The 18,063-nt window shown below is 60.8% G+C and overlaps 1 protein-coding gene across 22 annotated transcripts in view; it reads right to left on the bottom strand.

Annotated features, from left to right (window-relative positions):
- The window catches only part of JAKMIP3 (Janus kinase and microtubule interacting protein 3), a 91,932-nt gene extending 74,257 nt beyond the window's left edge, over positions 1-17,675 (bottom strand). For 20 of the 22 annotated variants that reach the window (XR_011382188.1, XR_011382187.1, XR_011382186.1 and 17 more), the window contains exon 1: positions 17,110-17,268. The gene's annotated coding sequence lies outside the window, so the exon portion shown is untranslated. The other 2 variants (XR_011382177.1, XR_011382180.1) reach the window with 2 other exon arrangements.
- Positions 17,676-18,063: the final 388 nt, after the last annotated feature.

Consider the following 18,063-nt stretch of genomic DNA (forward strand, 5'->3'; position numbering starts at 1 on the left):
CAGCAACAGACAATGGAGGACAGGACAAGGGGGTGCTGGGAACAATGGCCCCAGGCCAGCGGCAGCCACGCTGGGAAGCCTCTCCTGAGAACAGAGTCCCAGTCAGACGGCGAGGCCTCCACTTTGGGTTCCAAAGGGTTTTCCTGGGAAAACAGAAGAGGAAGCATCGCAGCTATGGCTGGACGATGGCAATGGCAGGTGGGAGAGGAGAGAGGAGTGAGGAGTGAGGAGTGAGGAGTGAGGAGTGAGGAGTGAGGAGTGAGGAGTGAGCTGCTCGGCCCCGCATGCGCCAGCTGCTCCCTGACAGCCTCCCAGCTGCCCCGGCAGAAGTGGGGCCTCAGGGGTGAAAGGGGGTGCCCACAGCCTGTGCACTCAGCGGGAGCAAAGCCAGGCTGCACCAACAGCCTCTTCTAAGACCAGCTGGTGAGAACAGGCAGTGAGGGCGGAGCCTGGCCAGGAGAGCGGGAGTTGGCTGCACTTAGGAGAAAACTTCCAGGGGTGACACGTGTGCAGAGGTCAGGACACAGGTGGACATTCCTCCCCAGAACACTGGGACAAGATGTGAGCGGAGACGGGGACAGAGGCCCAGGGCCCCCACAGGGAGAAGGCTGCAGATGGATCCCCAGGCATCTGACAGCACAGGGACACAGGTCCTGCTGGGGAAGAGGAAGGAGGGTGTGGCCGAAACCAGGCACCCTAGGGCAGCTCATCAGGGTCCTGCTGACCAAGTTCCCAGGTTCAGGTAGAAAAATAGAGAAGAGATAGTGAGGCAAGAGCAGGCGTGGATGAAAGCCGAGGTGCTGGCTCAGCTCACCCCCAGGAGTGGCCGTGAGCTTGCAGAGGCCCCCTGCTGCCGGCTTCCCATCCACTCCCTTCCCCAGTGTGACCGCATCATGGGCTCCAGGCCTGCCCTGTGTCCATTTCCTTCCAAACATTCATGGAAAAGACCTGTGTCCTAATTCACGCATACCACTTGCTCTCGCCTGCTGTCCTCAGCACAGCTGCCCCTGTGTGCACCACAGGCCACCGTGCAACGTCTGTGTACCCTGCAGGCACTGTAGGGGACGCCTTCGTCACTGACACCCAGACCATCCATGGGACACCTGCCTCAGCTTTCCGGAAGAAAAGGGTCCGGGGTGCCTGAGGCCAGGATTTCCATCCCTGCCTGCCAGGGATGAGCCACACCCACTGAAAACAAGAATTCACTGTCGACCTTCTGCGAAGAGTCCAACCTTTGGAATTCCTGCTTTGGCTCCTGGAAAAACAACAGATCCCAGAAATCTGCCTACCCTGAGCCCAAGAAGCAGCGAACGCCTTCCTTATGCCAGAGGTTCCTCCAGCACACGTGGGCACACAGGACCCCCTTCTTCCCAAGCTCCCCGAGGCTGGGAGAGAGGAACTAGGACCAGGACTGGCCCAGGAGGGCTGCAGCTGCCCTGTCCCAGTCTCTGGGTGCTGTCCACGGTGCTGCCACTCGCAACTCCCCCCCCCCCCCCCCCCCGCCCTAGCACTGGCTTTCTCACTCTCATCTCCTCAGTCTCATGCGTCACCTGGCCTGTGGTGACCCCATCCTAATCAATGCCACCAGCTAATCCTGCTCTAGCCTTTGGCATCGCCCTTGCAGGGACTGAGCCACTGGTGGGCTGCCCATGGAGGCATTGGTCTGGGCTTGTACATGTGCTACAACTCCCCTGCCTGTCTCTGCCAGCCTAGCCCTGGCCTTGTCCAGGGTCTCCCAGTGCCCCTGCAGGTGGGAGGAGCAGAGGCATCAACCAGAAGCCAGTCCCTGAGCTTGTCCACACAGGGAGCTACTTGGCGGTTTTCACCCACATGCTTGCAACCATGCACCCACACAGGTGCACACACGTGCACATACACTTTCAATTCCTGGTAAACAGGAGTAACCAGGGGAGAAAAGGAAGCTCAGACCCTTCCAGTCTTGTCCCTCCCATCATTGGACACTTCCCCTAGATATAGTCCACGCAGGCCCTGGGACCCGAGGTCTCCCCACAGTCCACGCGGGCCTTGGGACCCAAGGTCTCCCCACACTCCACGTGGGCCCTGGGATCTGAAATCTCCCCACAGTTCATGTGGGCCCTGGGGTCTCTCCCCACAGTCCACGTGGGCCCTGGGATCCGAGGTCTCCCCATAGTTCACGTGGGCCCTGGGATCTGGGGTCTCCCCACAGTCCATGTGGGCCCTGGGATCTGGGGTCTCTCTCCACAGTTCACGTGGGTCCTGGGATCCAAGGTCTCCCCACAGTCCACGTGAGCCCTGGGTTCCAAGGTCTCCCCATAGTCCACATAGGCCCTGGGATCTGGGGTCTCCCCCCACAGTTCACGTGGGCCCTGGGATCTGAGGTCTCCCCATAGTTCATATGAGCCCTGGGATCTGGGGTCTCCCCCCACAGTTCACATGGGCCCTGGGATCTGAGGTCTCCCCATAGTTCATATGGGCACTGGGATCTGGGGTCTCTCCCCAGAGTTCACATGGACCCTGGGATCCGAGGTCTCCCCACAGTCCATGCAGGCCCTGGGATTCACGGTGATTGTGCCATGGACCTCATACTCCACCCTTGTCCAAGTCACAGAGGAAAGCTCCCCGGTCCACCTTGGGTCATTGCAGAAATGAATCTGAAATCGCGTGGCCTCCACCTTGAAGGCCTACATAAGTGTCTTTTTGCTCCCACCACTCCACCCTGGACAGAAACAAACATTTCTGAGTCCTCTTCTGTGGTGGAATGAGGTGAAAAGGTCATATCAAGATGGCCACTGAGGTGAAAAGGTCATGCCAAGATGGCCGTTGAGGTGAAAAGGTCATGCCAACATGGCCACTGACAACAGAAACTGCCTGGCAACAGGTCATGATTGGATGGCTTCGGAAACCACATGACAACAGAGGAAACTACATGACAACAGAGGAAATCACATGACAACAGAGCCTGACTGACGGCAGGCAGTGATTGGATGGTTTCAGAAACTGCCTGGCAACAAGAGCCTGACTGGCAACAGGCTGTGATTGGATGGCTTTGGAAACTGCCTAGCAACAGGCTGTGATTGGTTGGGGCATAGATCTCCCCTTGACCGGATTGGCTGGTCTTGGCTATATAAGCTGCTGTACCAACTGAAAAAAAAACGAGTCTGCGGGCTGCTCGCCTCAAGCTCGTTCTCACCCGACTCCCGGGGTCTGTGTGGTGACTCCGCACTCCTTGCCCCCACCACGCTCCTCCTCTCAGAAACGATTCCACTGCAACACTGTTGAGAAATCAACTGCAACACTCTTCATGACTCCATAGAAACAACAAGCAATGAAGAGCTGTCAGGTTCCGGTGAGCCCCAAGCTAAGCCACCTTCCATCCACGGCGCCGATGATGCCAGCACAGCCACGAGCACCACTGGAGAACCTAAGCGGCGTCTGCCTGAGAAGGCCGGGCGGTGCCCTGTGTGTGCTGGCTCAGGCAGGGGCCCACGTGATACCTGGCGCCCTGTGTGTGCTGGCTCAGGCAGGGTCCCACGTGATACCTGGCACCCTGTGTGTGCTGGCTCAGGCAGGGGCCCACGTGATACCTGGCACCCTGTGTGTGCTGGCTCAGGCAGGGGCCCACGTGATACCTGGTGCCCTGTGTGTGCTGCCTCAGGGGCCCACGTGATACCTGGTGCCCTGTGTGTGCTGGCTCAGGCAGGGGCCCACGTGATACCTGGTGCCCTGTGTGTGCTGGCTCAGGGGCCCACGTGATACCTGGCGCCCTGTGTGTGCTGCCTCAGGGTCCCACGTGATACCTGGCGCCCTGTGTGTGCTGCCTCAGGGGCCCACGTGATACCTGGTGCCCTGTGTGTGCTGGCTCAGGGGCCCACGTGATACCTGGCGCCCTGTGTGTGCTGGCTCAGGGGCCCACGTGATACCTGGCGCCCTGTGTGTGCTGCCTCAGGGTCCCACGTGATACCTGGCGCCCTGTGTGTGCTGCCTCAGGGGCCCACGTGATACCTGGCGCCCTGTGTGTGCTGCCTCAGGGGCCCACGTGATACCTGGTGCCCTGTGTGTGCTGGCTCAGGGGCCCACGTGATACCTGGCGCCCTGTGTGTGCTGGCTCAGGGTCCCACGTGATACCTGGCGCCCTGTGTGTGCTGGCTCAGGGTCCCACGTGATACCTGGCGCCCTGTGTGTGCTGGCTCAGGGTCCCACGTGATACCTGGCGCCCTCCATGTGGATCAGCGCCCCCTGTGTGTGGGGCTGGTGTCCCACACATGCTGGGTCAGCACTCCGTGCACGCACAGGCCTTTGCTCCACGGCCTCCTGAGGTGCAGGAGGCAGCAGCCCATGCTTGCAGTCGCTCCCACGTGGAGCTCCACAGGGTGCTCTCCCGGGGACCCAGAGCTACGTCACTCACACTAGGGCCCCCAGATCCTCAATGGGCAGCAGAACAAAGAGGAAAGAGAGGCAGGGAGCCCCCAGCTCCGAGGCACGGGCAGAACAGCCCGGCTTGCGGGTGACCTGAGCACACCCGGGACTCAGAGGGACAGCTGGGCTGGAAGTGGTTCCCAACTGAGTGCCTCCAGCTGCCCGCTGGGGGCAGACGTGACTCCCCATGGAGAAGGACACATTCGTCCTTGGTCTGAGAAAGCCCCAAGCAACGTTCAAGGGCAATGACTGCATGCAGCTGTGGCATCCTGGGAACCAGGCCAGACGGGCAGAGAAAGACCCACATGGGGCCAGCGCTGTGGCATAGCAGGTGAGACCATCACCTACTGTGCTAGCATCCCATATGGGTGCCAGTTCAAGTCCTGGCTGCTCCACTTCCAATCTACCTCTCTGCCGTGGCCTGCGAAAGCAGCAGAGGATGGCCCAAGTCCTTGAGCCTCTGCACCCACTGGGAGACCTGGAAGAAGCTCCTGGCTCCTGGCTTTGAATCTGCACAGCTCCGGCCATTGCAGCCATCTGGGGAGTGAAGCAGAGGATGGAAGACCTCTCTCTCTCTCTGCGTCTGCCTCTCTGTAGCTCTGCCTTTCAAATAAATAAACAAATCTTACAAAAAGAAAGAAAAAGGACCCACAGAAGTTTCTGACATTAGTCTCAACAAAGCTCAGTCACAAAACAACAATCTCTCCACTTGGAAATCCAGGTTTGTTTTTACAGCAGTTTTAGGTTCACAGCACAGCACAGCATGACCCAGAATTCCCATGTGCCTCCTGCCCCACAACCTCCACTAAAAAGAATTTTTTTTCCAAGTACAAGCATGAAAACATCCTCACAGAGCAGAAGCACAGGAAGCGACACAGAAAACTTGGATAAAAAGACAGCAAGACTGGAATTAAAAGCACAGTGGACACTTTTGCAGCAGATGGACAAGGAAAGAGAGAAGTGGTGTGGAGCAGAAGAGAATTCAGAAGAGAATTCAGAAGAACCACTCACAAAGAGACAAAGCAGTGGCCGACCACGCCTAAGGGAGTGACCCACAGGGAGGACAGCACGAGAAGAGGGAGGGGAGGGGACACTGGCAGAAGCAAAATCTGAAGCTCTAGTAACTGAAAATTCCTTAGAACTGATTTGGAGGCTGCAAACCTGAGACCCAACGTATATCAAATCCAGGCCTGCCGTAACGAGGCTTGGGGAGGTGGGGCAGGCAGGGGAAACCACGGAGACTAAACCAAACTACAAAGCCTGCCAGAGGGATCAGTGCTGTGGTGTAGCAGGTAAGGCCACCATCTGCGGTGCCGGCATCCCATATGGGCGCTGGTTCGAGTCCCAGCTGCTTCACTTCCAATCCAGCTCTCTGCTGTGGCCTGGGAAAGCAGCAGAAGATGGCTCAAGTCCTTGGGCCCCTGCACTCACATGGGAGACCCGGAAGAAGCTCCTGGCTTCGGATCAGCCCGGCTTTGGCCACTGCAGCCATTTGGGAAGTGAACCAGTGGTTGGAGGACCCATCTCTCTCTCTCTCTCTCTCTGCCTCGGCCTCTCTGTAACCCTGCCTTTCAAATAAATAAATCTGCCAGAGGAAAGCAGCCACGTTCAGAGGACAGTGAGGCCAACATCTGACTGCTGACAGGTGCCGGGAGGTCCGGAACACACATAATCACTGACAAGCAAGAATTCAATCCCCAGTAAGCCCGCATTCCACCTTCATTCTGGAAGGCACAATACACAAAACGAAAGAAAGCTGGCGGACTGTGACGCTGGTGCTTATTCAAGTTCCGTCCTGGGCAGGAGGCAGGCGACTCCCATGGAACATCTGACAGGCAGCAGGGAATCAGAGCGGCTGCGCTGCTGGACATCCGTGCAGCCTCTCAAGACCGGTGCCTGTGGAAGTGCCCAGAACCTGGAGCGGTTTATAGAAAACAAGACAGCAATGAAACGCCAAGTCAGCAGGCAGGTGAACTGCGGTGAGTGCTCCAGGCTTCCTGGATTATCTGGGAGAAGGATTCTGGTTAACTTTAGCCGGTCACAAGTGATTCTGCCTGCTGTTTTATGACACATGATAGAGAGGAATGTACAATGCTCAAGTAGGAAAGGGGGGGAGGCTCAGTTAATGCAAGAGAAAGCAGAAAAGGGGGAAAGCAGGTGCAACCAACAGAAAGCACAAAATAAAGGAGACTTAAAGCCAAACACATCAGTTGCACCATTAGACGGAAGTTACGAAACAGAGTTGCGCGTGCGGCAAAACAGCAATGGTTTCTAGTTTTTCTCTTCCCAAGTTTCCTCGACACACAGAACCACCCGCAGAGCCAAACAAGCAGACAGAACCTCCCCAGGCCCGCATGCCAGGGCACGGCCGCCGGCTGCCCCTCCACTCTCGTGCTGACCACCACCCTGACAGCAGCCGCTTCGTCCCACACCGGCCGGGCTGGCCAGGAGCTGGGGGCAGCTGGCGGGGGTGGGGGCGGGGAGCCCCGCTCTCAGTGCAGGCGCAGCAGAGGGAGCCGCCCTCTCGCATCCACACAGGGCCGGTCCCGCCACCATCGCCCTGTGGTGTAGGGAACAGCCAGAGGCGCCAGCCAGGGGAAAGGTGCGCCTCCGTGAGGGCTGCGGTGCAGAAGGCACCAGGCCCCGCGTCCAAGGGGCGAGGCGGGGGCGGGATGCGGGGACGCCGGCTCGGCCGGGAGCACAGCGCCCACTCCCGGTGGCCAGCGCGCGCGGGGTGCGGGCAGGGCCGGCGTCCCACACCGGGGACGAGACAGCACAGCCACAGGACAGGACCGCTGGGGCGAGAGGCCAAGCCCCTGGAGAGAAGCCCGCTACACCTGCCCGGATGCCCCAGCCCGGCACTCGTCCCAAAGCTTGACCGCGCCGTGGGGACCACGCCCCCGTCCACTGACAGGACACTGACAGGCGCACCGGCTGTGGGGGTGGACTCCGGCCACACGCGGCTCGGCCCTGCGGGGCCGCGGGCAGACCCCAGAGCGAGGCCCCGTGCTGACCGACTCGGGACTGAAATGTCCGCTCGCCGGAAGTGAGGCCGCGAGAGGGCTGACCGCTCAGAACTAAGATGGCCACTCACCGGAAGTGAGGCTGCGAGGAAGCTGACCGACTCGGGACTAAAATGTCCGCTCGCCGGAATTGAGGCCGTGAGGGGGCTGGCCGCTCAGAACCGCAGATGTCCACTCACCGGAAGTGAGGCTGCGAGGGGGCTGACCGACTCGGGACTAAAATGTCTGCTCGCCGGAAGTGAGGCCGCGAGGGGGCTGGCCGCTCAGAACCACGGATGTCCACTCACCGGAAGCGAGGCCGCCGGAAGCGAGGCCGCGAGGCCACACCCGGAACCCACCACAGACGGCGCCCCGCGCGAGGTGAGGGCCGCGGAGGAGCGGACTGAGGGCCGGCGAGCAGGGGCGCCGGAGCTTTCCTGGCGCGGCCATTGTAGGCGACCGCCGCGCTTTCGGATAAAACGCGCCTGCCTGAGGCCCCGCCGCCTCCGCCGGAACCACGGAAACGACCACCGGTCCCCTCGGGCCTCGGAGCTGCCCAGATGTCCCCTGGCGTCGCAGGGCCGCGAGGCCACAGCTGCAGTGGCCGGGGTAAAAAGGGCGGAGCAGAGGCCGGCCGGGAGCCGGGAGCCGGGGCGCCCTGGGCAGCGCGCAGGCCCGGCCGGCCCTGGCCGCATTGGAGCTGCGGGGCCTGGGGTCAGCCGCAGCGGGCAAGGGGCCGGGGGCCACCTGCATTCTGGTTTTTGTGGTTTGTTTTGTTTTTAAAAAAGATTTAAGCCGGCGCCGCGGCTCACTAGGCTAATCCTCCGCCTTGCGGCGCCGGCACCCCGGGTTCTAGTCCCGGTCGGGGCGCCGGATTCTGTCCCGGTTGCCCCTCTTCCAGGCCAGCTCTCTGCTGTGGCCAGGGAGTGCAGTGGAGGATGGCCCAAGTGCTTGGGCCCTGCACCCCATGGGAGACCAGGAAAAGCACCTGGCTCCTGGCTCCTGCCATCGGATCAGCGCGGTGCGCCGGCCGCGGCGGCCATTGGAGGGTGAACCAACGGCAAAGGAAGACCTTTCTCTCTGTCTCTCTCTCTCTCACTGTCCACTCTGCCTGTCAAAAAAAAAAAAAAAAAAAGATTTATTTATCTGAAAGGCAGTTACAGGGGGGTGGTCTTCTTCCACTGGTTCACTCCCCAAATGGCCGCAACGGCCGGAACTGGGCCGATCCGAAGCCAGGGGCCAGCTGCTTCCTCCGAGTCTCCCACGTGGGTGCAGGGGTCCGGGCACTGGGCCATCTCCTGCTGCCTTCCCAGGCCTCAGCACAGAGCTGGATCGCAAGTGGAGCCGCCGGGATTCAACCCGGCTCCGATACGGGATGCCGGCACTGCAGACTGGGGCGTTAACCCGGTGCACCACAGCACTGGCCCCTTGTTTGTTTGTTTGTTTGTTTAAAATTTTATTTATTTATTTATTTGAAAGGCAGAGCAGGGGAGAGAGGTCTTCCATCTACTGGTTCACTCCCCAGATGGCCTCAACAGCAGGGCTGGGCCAGGCGCCTGGAGCTCCTTCTGGATCTCTCACTGGGGTGCAGGGACCCACCCACTGGGCCACCTCCCGCTGCCTTGCCAGGCGCGTTCGCGGGAGGGGGCAGGACTCATCCCACGCTCTGCCGTGGATCCTTGCCCCACAGCGCCACAACGCCAGCCTTCGCCAGCCGAGTATTTAGAGACACAAACTCCACGTAAAGAGGCAGGAGTGGCAGAAAAGGACAGACGTCCTTTGAGAGGGCGGTCTTCAAACACAGAGCTTCACGGGGACCAGAGGTGGAAGGGGGAGCGGGAGAGGGAGGAGGAGGCAGGCAGGGCCCTGCGGGAGCACGCGCAAGCACCAGCGTCACGGCAACGTGCCCGCCCCCCGAGCAGCCTTGTGGACATCCCAGCATCACGAATCAGAACAGGGAGAAGCCCCCAGAAGGCTGCGGGGACGACGCGGGGACAGAGTTCACAGAGAACTGCTGGGATGTCTTCCCTTCTAAAAGCAGTCATGAAACAGAAGCCGGGCCCCCGGAGCCAGGCAGCTCCAGGCCTTGGAGGGGCGAAGCCCCAGAATCAGAGGTGCTGAGGAGGGTGGCGAGATGGGGGGGGCGGCGGTGCAGCAGCTCAGATGCCACTGGGACTTGGACATTCTCGTCCTGTGTCGGGTGCTGAGATCTGATCCCAGCTCTGCTTCTGCCTCCAGCTTCCTGCTAACGCAGGCCCTGGGAGGCAGCAGTGACGACTCAGTGCTTGGGTCCCTGACACACATGTGGGAGACCTGGAGGGAGCTCCTGGCTTCAGGGGCCTGGTCCCAGCTGATGTAAGCATTTGGGAGTGAACCAGCAGAAGGGAGATGCCTCTGTGTCTCTGTCTTTCAAACAGATGGAAAATGAACAAATAAAAATTTTAAATAATTGGCAAGGAGAAATCACAAAGAAAATAACATTACATAAAGGAATATTTTCCATAAGTTGAAAAAATCCTGAATCTACAAATTTCAAGGGTTCACCAGGTACCTAGAAAAAAATATTCAGGGGCTGGAGTGGGTAAAGCCATTGCCTGCAGCACCGCCATCACATATGGGCGCCAGCTCGAGTCCAGGCTGCTCCACGTCTGATCCAGCTCCCTGCTAGTGCACCTGGGAAAGCAGCAGAAGATGACCCAGGTGCTTGGGCCCTGCACCCGCAGGGGAGACCTGGAAGATCCTGGCTCCTGGTTTCGGATCAGCCCAGCTCCAGCCATCGCGGCCATCTGGGGAGTGAACCAGCAGATGGAAGACCTCTCTGTCTCTCTCTGCCTCTGCCTCTCTCTAACTCTGCCTTTCAAATAAATAAATCTTTAAAAAATAAAATTCAGTCTGATTAACTTTGAAACATATGTAAAACTACCAGGTTTCAAAGCTAAAGACAAAAGCCAGAAGACCTCCAGGTAAAAAGATCAATTAATGTGTAGAGTCAAAAGAATCAGACTAGCACCAGACTTTTAAAACAAACACAGAAACAAGAAAACAGTGGAGCGACACTTTCTTTAAAACTGTTGAGGGGCTGACGCGGTGGCATAGCGAGTAAGGCCGCCGCCTACAGCACTGGCATCCCAACTGGGCACCAGTTTGAGTCCTGGCTGCTCCACTTCCGATCCAGCTCTCTGCTGTGGCCTGGGAAAGCAGTAGAAGATGCCCAAGTGCTTGGGCCCCTGCACCCGTGTGGGAGACCTGGAAGAAGCTCCTGGTTCCTGGCTTCGGATTGGTACAGCTCTGGCCGTTGCAGCCAACTGGGGAGTGAACCAGCAAATGGAAAGCCTCTCTTAACTCTTTCAAATAAACAAATAAATCTTTAAAAAATAAATAAAACTTAGTGGAAGAAAGCATGACCAAGGGGTTTAGAGACAGAGGAGCTTTGAGCCCTTGGCGCTGCAGGAGAGAGCGTTCTGCCACAGTGAGGAACGCCTAAGCCCAGAGTCCAACGCAGTCATAATCGCTGCCTTCCAACCCACGAGCGAAATAGTGACCCATGTGTCGCTACTGATACAGACCAATAGCAGCATGATCCACACATCCCTGCCGATGTGAATCAACAGTCAGCCACCCACATGTCCCTGTTGATACAGATCAATAACCAGTTTTCCATATGTCCTTACTATATGAGTCAGTAATCAGTTATCCACATGTCCCTACAGATATGGATCAGTAATCAGTTATCCACATGTTCCTGACGCAAATCAGTAATCAGTTATCCATGCATGCTCAATGATAGGGATCAGCAGTCCGCATGTCCCTGCTGGTAGACATCAATGTCAGTGCGTCCCTACTGACACAGTTCAATATCACACGCGTGTTTACTGATGCAATCAGCCGTCCACATGTCCCTACTGATACAGCGTGGCCATCAATATCCATGTGTCCCTACTGACCCAGATCAATCAGTTATTCACATGTCCCTGTTGACAGGAGTCAATCCTCAATTATCCATGCATCCTGACTGATGCACACCAGCAGTCCCGGTGCCCCTGCTGCCACAGCCGTAACCACGTGAGCAAGCGGGGTGGAGCCGCAGCGCTGCCCGCCACCCGAGCGGCTCCCGTCACTGACAGGAAAGGCCTCCCTGGTGCACGGCATCGGAGGCGCAGGCTTGCCCCGCTCAGGGCTCCTGGCAGGGGCAGAGCAGGGCAGAGAAGGAGAGCCCTGGCCCCTGGCAGGTCCTCTCCACGGGGTCACCTCCCTGAGGCAGGTCCCCAGGGACCGAAGGACCCCACCTCCGAAACACCACAGGTGGACTGTGTCCCCGTGTTGCTGCTGCTGGCTGCTGGCTCTGGGGTCTCAGTCCTGCGTGAACCTGGGAGCCACAACCAGTCCCACCCAGAATTCCCCACTTCAGATGAACAGGACGGGGAATGGAAGCAGTAGCACCATGGGAATGACCGTCAACACCACGACACCAGTGCTAGTGGGGACAGGTGTGCGCCACCAGCATCTCCTAGATGGCTCCAAGTGGACAGGTGTGAACAGGTGTGCACCACTGGTGTCTGTCTCATAGCTGCAAGTGGACAGGTGTGAACAGGTGTGCACCACTGGTGTCCGTCTCATAGCTGCAAGTGGACAGGTGTGAACAGGTGTGCACCACTGGTGTCTGTCTCATAGCTGCAAGTGGACAGGTGTGAACAGGTGTGCACCACTGGTGTCCGTCTCATAGCTGCAAGTGGACAGGTGTGAACAGGTGTGCACCACCAGCATCTCCCAGATGGCTCCAAGTGGACAGAGGTGAACAGGTGTGCACCACTGGTGTCTCCCAGATCGCTCCAAGTGGACAGGTGTGAACAGGTGTGCACCACTGGTGTCTTCCAGATCGCTCCAAGTGGACAGGTGTGAACAGGTGTGCACCACTGGTGTCTCATAGCAGCAAGTGGACAGGTGTGAACAGGTGTGCACCACCAGCGTCTCCCAGATGGCTCCAAGAGGACAGAGGTGAACAGGTGCCTCACAGAGGAAGGCACTTCAAGGTGCAGGAGCCCAGCAGGCATGACCTTGACCACGTGGCCAGTACAGCACACTGCTGAGATATGTCGGCACCCAAGTTGCCACACACACGGACACCCCAGGGCGCCCACACAGGGACGCCTGAGCTGCCATACACAGCACCCAGGGCCACCGTCACTTTCTACCAGAAGTGCATAACCCATTGCAGCTGTGAGAAAATATCCGGCCGGCGCCGCGGCTCACTAGGCTAATCCTCTGCCTAGTGGCGCCGGCACACCGGGTTCTAGTCCCGGTTGGGGCGCCGGATTCTGTCCCGGTTGGCCCTCTTCCAGGCCAGCTCTCTGCTGTGGCCAGGGAGTGCAGTGGAGGATGGCCCAGGTGCTTGGGCCCTGCACCCCATGGGAGACCAGGAAAAGCACCTGGCTCCTGGCTCCTGCCATCGGATCAGCGCGGTGCGCCGGCTGCAGCGCGCTGGCCGCGGCGGCCATTGGAGGGTGAACCAACGGCAAAGGAAGACCTTTCTCTCTGTCTCTCTCTCTCACTGTCCACTCTGCCTCTCAAAAAAAAATAAATAAATAAATAAATAAATAAATAAAAAAGAAAATATCCTGGAAACTCAAACTGAGGAACATTTTACAAAATAACCAGCCAGCAGCATCCACAGGTGTGGAAGCCACACAAGGGGGGAGGGCGGCTGGGGGAGAGCTGAGCAGGGGGTGGGCGTGATGGGGACCGGGACGTGTGCACACGCTGACCCGCGTCTGAGAGCATTGCGGGCGTACGGGCCCTGCGGAGTTCTGGTGAAACATCAGCTTATTTGTTGCAAAAAAAAAAAAAAAGTTTAAATCCATGCAGCTTTTGCAAAATATGCTTTTCCTACTTTTTGAAGGCCCCTCACCCAGGACACAAACCTCAGAAGAACCTGGAGCAGGGGTACGTAGACTTCTACACTATTTCTGCAACTTTTCTCTAAGTGTAAAAATCAGTTCAAAGCATTTTGTACAAAAAGAAAATGCTCCTAACAGCTTAACAGCTTCACTTACGCGGCCTGGAACTAAGAACAGGGCGGGGCCTGGCCCGGCAGCGAGGGTGCCCACGGCCCTGCCGCAGATCCGGCTCCGTTCCCAGCCCTGGCTCCTGGCTCGTTTCCTGCCACAGCAGACCCTGGGGGCAGCTGTGACGGCTGAAGTCGCTGAGCCCTGCCACCACGTGGGGGACCTGCCTGGCTTCTGTCGCAGTAGGGGGTCGGGGCAGCAGCTGCTGCAAGCAACTGAGCAGAGAGCCAGCAGGTGGGGGCCCTCTCAGAAGCAGCCCCGATGTCCTCACAGGAGGCCCTGTGCTGGTCCACACGTGGAACGTGCTGGGTGGGGAGGGGTGAGAGGTGGCGTGAGCACGTGAGGGTCAGGACACCCCACTGAGTGGCAGCAGGGGATGCCAAGAGGCCCTCGCGCATGGGACTGGCTGGCCCATCCACCTGGACAGGGAGAGCAGTGCTGACCCCAGCACAGGGGGGGGCCAGGGAGAGCCTGAGGAAGGGACCCCAGGCAGGGCCACCCCAGGCACAGCTCTGTCCGGGTCGCCAGGCAGGCACTGACCACAGCACACATGTAACCTGCACTGCCTGGGAGCCCAGAGCACCCCAGGGAACTCTGCCCCCCCACCATGGACAGCAGGGCGGGCTGTCAATCTCGAGTTTACTTCCTGGCTCCGTTCCAGGGCTGTCCCCCTGAGTTTCATTCAGATGTTACACAAGACAACAGGAGATATTAACCCGGATCTGCTGGGCTCTGCTCCCGGGGCCAGAGCTGGAAGGACCCTCGTGCCGGCCCCCACTGCCCTCGCCCCGCTCCCTGGTAGGGGAGTCCAGGACGTTCCACCTGGAGCTCCTCACGTCTCAGAGACCACGCCCTGAGGACTCTCCGAGCCGAGCTTCGGGGACAGCCCCCAGCTGCGTGCGCACTGGACTGTCCCTGCGGTTTTGACCGAGGACCCGACCCAGGAGAGCCTGGATGAGAAGGTTCGGGTCAGCAGCGTCCCCTGAGGATTCTGGGTAAGACACGGCAAACGCACAGGAAAACCGCCAGAGCCTGCAGGAGCCATCCGCAGAGGGGAGCGGCCGTGGCCCCGAGGAGAATCCAGTGGTCCCACGGCTGCCCTGGGAGCAAAGACGGCACCCACCGAGCACCGCGGCAGAGGAAACACGGGAGCAGGGGCAGGGAGAGGCTGCCGCTCAGGGACCCTGGCTCAGGTTCCCCCACCCCTGCCACACCGGCCCTCTGTGGGCACTCCAGGCAGAATGGGGAGGGGCACAGCCTGGCCTCCCCACAGTGGACAGTGACAAGGGGGAGAGGGAGAGGGCTCAGCCTGGGCAGGGCCAGACCCAGCGCCCACAGAAGCTCATGGCACAGGCCCAACCCGGGTAAGCAGGGGCTGGCCAAGGGGGAGGAGGACTGGCCAGGGAGGGCTACACCCCAGCTGCTTCCACAGTCAGTCAACAGCCGGAGGAGCACCTGGCCAGTCTCCGGCACAGCTGGTCAGCGTCCACGTCCAGCCTCAGGTGCCCGACCGCCTGTCCTTGAGCTGGGACACCAGCTCCTGGAGCCCAGTCCTCCGCGTCTCCTCCCCCTGCCACACCTGGGTCCCACTGAGGCTTCCGGCACGGGGCAGGCCCTTGTCCCTGTCTCCACACAGCTCATCCTGCCCTCGTCCCCGCGCCGAGAGCCACAGACACTCCCTCCACAGCCATCCTGACCCCTGCCCATTCTGTGGCTCCCAGGCCGCTGAGCCACAGGGAAGCCCCTAAAGTTAAACGGGAACAGAAAGCCCATCGGGATGAAGAGACATGGTGCACTCTGTGGAGTACTATTCAGCCCTGAAAAGGAGGCAACTCTGCGCGTGGGCACGTGCAGCAGACCAGGCCCTGGTGTTGGGCATGATGGGTAACTCAGTGCGTGGCCCAACCACGGCCGCTCTGCTGGGGAAGGGGGTAGGAGCAGAGCCACAGGCCTGCAGTGGGGGCCTGGCCGAGGGGAGGGGACTGTCAGACTGCAGGGTCCTGCGCTAATTTTGGATGAGTGGAGGTGACACCTGCCTTTCCCCCTTGGGGGTGTGGCCTTGGAGGGGAGGGGAGGAGTCAGGTGAGGCCAGGCTGGGATGACAGACAGCCCTTGCAGGAGGAGCCGCCTGCCAGCAAGCAGGGCCCTCACCAGAACCCGGCCGGGCTGGTGCTGCCTGCAGGCTCACATCTTCTCCCTGGACGTCCGGAGCGACTTTGCCCCCTCCCCATAGTGATCAAGCCCTGAGGAGCCTCCTCCCTCAGCCCCTGCAGGTGGCACGGAGGGCCCTGGTGCCCTCCTTCCCTCCCCTACGGGCGCACCGTGCACCTCGGCAGGCACTGGGCTGAGCAGCCAGCTGCCGCCATGAAGGGAGACCCTGTGCTGGCCCTGGGGACTCACGGACCACACGGCCAGTCCTCACCGATTCCCCTCCAAGTCCGGCGGGAACGCTCGGGATCGTGTCCGTGTCACACTAATACAAGCAACGTCCTGAGGGCCCAGTTTGCACACTCACCCATCAGCTTCCCTGGAAGTCCTACCAGCCCAGTCGGGCCCCATTGGGGTCATCATTGCAGACAGGTGCTGATGGCAAGGACCCCACGCAGCAGGCGTCAGCGGTGTGCAGGACGGCTCTCCACGGCGAGAGCACCCGCCCCCCGCCAGGCAGCCCCGGGGAGTGGCCGCCCTGGGTCCGGGGCAGTAACGCCACCGAGGGAGCCACACCCACCAAGTCTTCCTCCTGAAAGCCCACAGGGTGCTGGGTGGCGTTGTGGACGCCTCCTGGGGCATCCTAAGCGGAGCTGCTCCTCCTCGCACCCGAGCCCACTAGGAGGAAAGCACACTCCTCGCCGGGCAGCTGTCAGGGCTGTGCCACCTCGGGGCCACAAGCCAGCTCCCGGAAGGGCAGCGCAGGGGCCGGGAGGTAGGGCGGTCTGTTAATCTCAGGCCTGCTCTTGTCCATCCCCAGGTGTGTGGGGAGGGGCCAGAAAGCCTCCGCCACATAGTTGAGTCACTACCACCCCCACCAGCCCCCCTGTCCGGCAGGTGCGCGCCCGCAGCCGGGTCACCACCCGTTTTCCCGTACGCAGCAATACGCAGCAAAGCGTCACAGCACGAAGCAAACACTGCGGCGAAACCAAGCACGCAGAGACCGCACCTGCTCCAGCCCCCCGGGCCAAGGTCGAACGCCGCGCAGGTGTTTCCAGGAGAACCGCGGCGGCGCCTGCTCAATGACGCCTGCCTCCGCGTCAAACCCTTCATCCCCTGGCTTCCCCCAGGGTCACACCCGACAGCTCGGCGACCGTCCCCGGAAACCGGAGCGCGTGAAATTCACACACTGCACGCCCTCAAAAATTAAATAAAATAAGCTGCGCGGGCCGCACCTTCCCGCAAGAGGCCCGGGCACCGGCACCTGCGCCTGCACCTGCGCGGCCGCGCCCGCGCGTCTCCGCCCGCCCCGGTCTGTACGCGGCGCCGCGCGGCCCGGGGATGGGGGATCGTGCGCTGGGGACGCGCCTGCGGGAGGTCGCCGGAGAGGCCCGGGGGCCCCGCCCAATGACCCCAATGTCCTCACGCACGCGAGCGCAGGGCCCCGGCCCCTGATGACCCGGCCCCGCGAGCCGAGAGCTAGGCCCGGCCCTGCTCACCGAGGCTCCGGCGGCTCCTGCGGCTGCCGGCGGCGCGTCCGACGGCCCCGCTGCGCCATGGCGGGGGGCGCGCGTCCCCGCACGCCCCTCCCGTGTTATCCCGGATGCTCGGCCTCTTCTTTTGGGAGGCCGCGCCCGCGCCCGCAGGCGGTGAGGACCACTCACCTTGCGCGCTGCGTGGGGGCGCCGGAGCCGCGGCGCGGCCGCACGTGGGCGCGCTCCCGTGCGCTGGGCGCCCGCCTCCCCGCGCCGCTTCCCACGCCACGCCCGGGGCGGGGCGGCGCCAGGAGCCGGGAGGGAGCCCAGCGGTGCCTGCTCGCACGTGCGGGCGCTGCCTGTCGGGCCCTCACCTGCAGGCGGGCGAGCTCCGTGGGTGAAGACCCCTGGGCGGGCGCTGTTTCACCCGAGCCGCGGATGTGCCCCTCCCCCACACCCCGCGATCGTGACTCAGCAGAGCCCGGAGTTCTGGGCCTGGATGGCAAATGTTTGCTCTAAAGATTTATTTATTTATTTAAAAGGCAGAGAGAGAGCGCGCGAGCGCCAGCCTCTGGCTCACTCCCCAATGGCTGCAGTGGTCAGGACTGGGCCAGGCCGATGCCAGGAGCCAGGAGCTCCATCAGGGTCTCCCAGTGGGTGGCAGGGGCTGAACACCTGCCTCCTCACTAGCTGCCGCCTGGGGGGGCATGAGCAGGGAGCTGGGCACTGCCGTGGGGCCAGGACTCCCCCTGGGCGCTCCAGCTGGGAAGTGGGCGTCCCCAGCACTCACCCAACCCCGGCTCCAGCGCGTCTCGTTTTAATGGTGAAAATTACATGTTGCGATGTGCTGCCCCCTCGCCTGGAGGACACTCTGGCTGCTCCCGGCCGCCAACCCCCAGAAACTACACCAGGTCTGCCGGCTGCTCAGGGTCCATGGCTGTTGTCCCCCACCCGCGGCATCCAGGATTGCTACAGCTT

The sequence above is a fragment of the Oryctolagus cuniculus genome, chromosome 15 (assembly GCF_964237555.1).
Source record: "Oryctolagus cuniculus chromosome 15, mOryCun1.1, whole genome shotgun sequence".
NCBI lineage: Eukaryota > Metazoa > Chordata > Mammalia > Lagomorpha > Leporidae > Oryctolagus > Oryctolagus cuniculus.